General features: G+C 41.1%; 1 non-coding gene across 1 annotated transcript; it reads right to left on the reverse strand.

Annotated features, from left to right (window-relative positions):
* Nucleotides 1–2576: 2576 nt before the first annotated feature.
* On the reverse strand, nucleotides 2577–2682 carry LOC145608025 (small nucleolar RNA R71). Its single transcript, XR_014105701.1, has one exon. It is a non-coding gene; the product is annotated as a small nucleolar RNA R71 (small nucleolar RNA).
* Nucleotides 2683–5268: the final 2586 nt, after the last annotated feature.

A 5268-nucleotide genomic window follows, 5' to 3' on the forward strand; every position in this document is an offset into this window, starting at 1 on the left:
TAATTTGTCAAAATTACATCGTCGTGGCCGTACGGCTTACATTTCTCGGTCAACAGACCTAGCTGTATACACAGCTTTTGGCTAATTAATTAAACATAATATTTCTTCAGATTGTCAGTGTTCCATGTACGCGGGATGGGTCGGCCGTTCATGGCTTCAAGACGATAAGTCCCATCTCGGACCTCTTCCCTGACTCGATACGACCCTTCCCAATTTGGGGTCAGCTTGCCATCCTCATTTGCTCGTCCCACAGCCTCCATCTTCCTTAGGACCAGATCTCCCAATTTTATCGGCCGCTTTGACACTCGGCGATTGTATGCCCTTGTGATAAGTGGTTTATTTGACCACTTATTGTGTAAATTTAAACCCGATTTTGCGATCATTTCCCCTCTTTCTAACCCAATTTTGAATGAAAATGTTTTGTCTCGGCTTTCCCCCTCTTGGTTTGTGTTTGTCCATGTTTTGCAGGTCTATGGACTCAATTGGGCAGGCTTTCGGTGCATGAATCGTGTTTAAGACAAGAGGATTGAAGATTGGAGAGGGCGCTCTAGGGGAGCGGGCGTGCACCTCTCATGGAGCGGGCGCTCCTCGACTCTAGCTACATTCTGCCCAAGTTCAGGTGCTGTTAGGAGCGGGCGTGCTCCTCACCAGGAGCGGGCGCTACTCCCTTTGAAGTTGAATCTGCCCATGCTGCTGGAACAGGGGAGCGGGCGTGCATCATGTGAGGAGCGGGCGCTCCTCCCTGGCTCTTTCAAATCTGATCCTTCATTGAAGCATTCTGGAGAGGGCGTGCAGCCAAAAGGAGCGGGCGCTCCTAGCTTAGGAGCGGGCGCTCCTCATTGTGGAGCGGGCGCTCCTCGCTGGGAATCCGTTTTCTTTTGACGGTTTTCCCTATGTGTTTCGGGGAGTATAAATACTTCCCCTTTTAGCTCATTTAGGGGGAGAGTACAGTAGCCTAGTTTTCAGAAACCTCTCTTAGTTTGAAACATTCCTTAGGATTAATTTAGCTTAGTTTTCATCAAATCAAATCATTGTATTAGTGAAATTCAAGAATTACTCTCAAAGTTTGGCAATTTGTATTCAACATTTGAAGCTTCAATTAGTAATTTCTCCAACCCTTTTTCACTTAATTTCAGATTTTATTTGGTATTTGCATGTTATTTAAATCTTCTTAGTTCTTGGTAATTTGTTATTGGATGATAGTTATTTCAATTGTTAACCACTTTTCCCCAATTATTGAAGTATTTAGAACCCTAATTCTTGATTGCATGTTGATAAACATGAGTTGTGAGTAGTCTTCTTGCTAGGAGTTGGGTGAAGCTCGACCTTTTGGGGTAACTATGCAAATGTGGGAGAAGCATTGATGTTTGTATTGCAATTAAATTGATTATATGAGATTGCTTGTTAGTTCCCCATGATAGGTTTAGCTACCCTTGACTTAGGAGCTTGATAGTATGATATGCCTAATTTGACATGGAAGTGTAAATTGAGTATGTCATTACTTATTGTAATTTGATTATGTATCATCTATTGCTAAACTAATGAGGAATCTAAGTTTAGTAGTGTGAGTTGTTTTCTAATTGCATGAGGTTGATTTTACATATAGTCCTTGCTATATCTTGTCTACTTTACTCCGCGTTTGCCTAATTGCCTTGGTTGAGTGGATCCCATTCCCTAGTATCTTTAATTCATTGATTTAGAACCATAGTTTGTTTGTCTTCTTGACTAACCCCAATTCACCAACTGACTTCGAATTAGCTTAAGTGTAAAGATCTTTGGCAACCATATCCCGTTCCTTGTGGACCGAACTCTTACTTGTCATTATGCTTGGTTTGTAAGGTGTTTGTTAATAAATGTGTTTGATTGAGTGTGGAATTTACGACCGTTCTAACGCCCATCAAAATGGCGCCGTTGCCGGGGAACGGTGTTGTTGATTGCTAATTGATTACTTGAGTCTAGTTCACCATAAAAATTTTCAAAAAGATTGTTTCTTTTTGGCTACACTTGTAGCCTTGGTACTAATTGCGTTTGTTGAGAGTGTATGCGCAGAACTCATAACAGGATCTTGGTACCTTACGATCCCGAGATTGAGCAAACTTATAGAAGGAGAAAAAGAGCCGGTTCTAGGCCGTTTACTACTCCCCCAGCTAGAGAGACCAATTTCGAGGAGGATCGAGATCAAATGGGTGACGCGGAACCACCACCTCAAATACCTTTAAAGGAGTTGGGAACTCCGGGAGCTTATAGAGCTTCAAGCGGCATTGCTCCACCCGTTACTCAAGCCAATGACTTCGAGATTCGGCCCGCAATGATTAATTTGATTGAAAGGAGGCAATATAGTGGAGCAAAACATGAGAGCCCTCTTGCACACTTGAACGAGTTCGAAAAATATTGCAACACGATCAAGGTAAATGGGGTAACTCAAGAGTTTGTGAGACTAAAGCTATTTCCTTTTTCTTTGATAGGAAGGGCTCTTGAATGGCTTGAGAAGGAGGTGAGGTCTAACTCCTTGAGAACTTGGGACGAGGTCACCACGGCTTTCTTAGGAAGATTCTATTCCCAAAAGAAGATGGCCGAGGCAAGAGCTTTGATCCAAGGTTTCCGTCAAAAAGCTAGTGAAACCATTTATGAAGCATGGGAACGATACAAGGAATATCAAAGGGAGTGCCCTCATCATGGAATTCCGTCATATCAAGTGCTTCAAATTTTCTATGGGGGCTTGAGCCCACAAGGAAAGACTAGCTTGGATGCAGGAGCGGGTGGCCCGATTATGAACAAGACGGAGGAGCAAGTCATAGAGATAATTGAGGATGTGGTGAGGCACCACATGGATTGGCAAGAAGGAGAGAGAGATTCTCTAAACAAGGGAGGAAATGCGATTTACTCCGTTGATCACCTTAATGCCATCAACAATTTGACCTCCCAAATCGCCAACCTTGGAAAGGAGATGACGTCCATTAAGGCAAAACTAGAGACCTCTATTTCAACACAAGAGCATCCCTCCCAATCTAAGGGGAGAGGTATGAATTCTAACTCTTCTCCCTCTACTTCTAATAACATGCCTCATGGATGTTTGTTTTGTGAAAATTGTGGGTCATATGACCATGATACCTCTTCTTGTAATTATGATTTCCAACCCCAACCCCAATACGAAGATGGTAATGAAAATGAAAATGAACAAGTCAATGCCTTGTCTTATGATAATAGACATAGGAATGACAATCAAAGATACTTACCACCAAATAGAAGAGAACAAGGGGGGAATTCCTATAACCAAAGAGGAAATGATTACGATTACCATAATCAAAATCAATGGGGAAATAGGAACCAAAGGGACCAAAATCCCCAAGGTAACTACAACCAACAAGGTGGTTATGGTAACCATAATCATAATAATCAAGGAAACTATGGGAATCAAGGGCAATTTCACCAAGGGGGAAACTCTAATAATCGAAACAATTGGAACAACAATAATAATAGAGGTTCTTCTAATCAAAATGCGTCCAATTCGAATGTTAGAGGTAATAGGGCTTCCCAAGACAACTACTATGCACAAGCACCACATAGTAGGTCTAGCTTGGAGGAAATGATGGAAAATCAAACTAAAATGTTCAATTCTTTCATGGCCTCAAGTGAAAAGAAATTTAGTGAAGTGATGACCCATAATAAAATGCTAGAGACACAAATTTCACAATTGGCCAATGCTTTGAAGGAAGGGACTAGCACTTCTAAACTACCACCCCAAGGACTAGATCCTAAGAGGCCCGTAAATGTTATATCAACAAGGAGTGGTAAAGTTTTGGAAGAAAGTGTTCCTAAAAAAAGCAATGAGAGAATGAACATGAGTGAGCCTCCCTTTAAAAGTGATTTTGAACAAGAGAGAGAGCAAAACCATGAGAATGAAAAGGAGAAAGAATGTGAGAAAGAAAAAGAATTTGAGAAAGAGAAAGATTTTGAAAAAGAGAGTGAAGAGAGAAGAGAAAAAGAGAGAGAAACAAAACAATTGCAAAAACTACCATATCCTCACAAATTTGTTGGAAACAAATTAGATGTGCAATTTGGAAAATTTCTTGAAACATTGAAACAAATTCACCTTTCAATTCCTTTTACCGATGCTATCAAGCAAATGCCTAACTATGCTAGGTTTTTGAAAGATATTTTGAATGGAAGGAGAAAGTGTGAATTGGTTGAAACGGTGAGTCTCACCGAGAATTGTAGTGCAATTATCATGAACAAGATGCCACCCAAATTAAAAGACCCCGGTAACTTTTCTATCCCATGTGCAATATACAAGATGCAAATTGATAATGCTTTGTGTGACCTAGGGGCTAGTGTTAGCCTAATGCCATACTCGGTATACCAAAGACTTGGGATAGGGGAACTTCTACCCACCAACATCACCCTACAATTGGTCGATCGCTCTATTAAATTCCCAAAGGGTAAGGTAGAGGATGTTCCTCTAAGGGTGGGGAAGTTTGTAATCCCGGTGGATTTTGTTGTGTTAGAGATGGATGAAGATGTTAACATTCCAATAATTCTAGGAAGACCTTTTCTTGCTACTTCGAGTGCTTTAATAGATGTTAAAAGTGCTAAAATTTCACTAAAAGTAGGATATGAGGTGATAGAATTTGATTTGAATGAGAGCATGAAATATCCAAGCTCTAGTCTTGATAATTGCATGATGATTGATACTATTGATTCTATTGTAACTTCTATGCATGAGCACTTGCTCACTACTAACGATGCCCTTGAGAATGTCCTTTTGAACAAGGAAAAGATAGGTGACCAAAGCAAAGAGATGGCATTGTATGAAGAGATGCTTGAAGGAAGTACGGAATCAAGCGATGAGCAAGTGTGCATGGGAATCACAACACATGATGCATTAGAAGTAGCTACCTCAAGAGAAGGTAAGGGTGTTCCAATGGTAGAGTTGAAACCTCTACCATCACACCTAAGGTATGAGTTTTTGGGCCCCAATTCAACTTTTCCGGTTATTGTGAATTCTTCTTTGAACGAGTGCCAAACTCAAATGTTATGTGGTGTTTTGAGAGACCACCAAGGTGCTTTAGGCTATACCATAGATAACCTCAAAGGTATTAGCCCCGCTTTATGTATGCACCACATAACACTTGAGGAGGGTGCTAAGCCTTCCATTGAGAGGCAAAGGAAACTCAATCCTCAAATGGGGGAGGTGGTGAAGAAAGAAATCACCAAACTCCTTGATTCCGGCATCATCTTCCCCATTTCGAGTTCTAGATGGGTTTCCCC

Source organism: Chenopodium album, chromosome 2, assembly GCF_948465745.1.
Source record: "Chenopodium album chromosome 2, dcCheAlbu1.1, whole genome shotgun sequence".
In the NCBI taxonomy this organism is placed as follows: Eukaryota; Viridiplantae; Streptophyta; class Magnoliopsida; order Caryophyllales; family Amaranthaceae; genus Chenopodium; species Chenopodium album.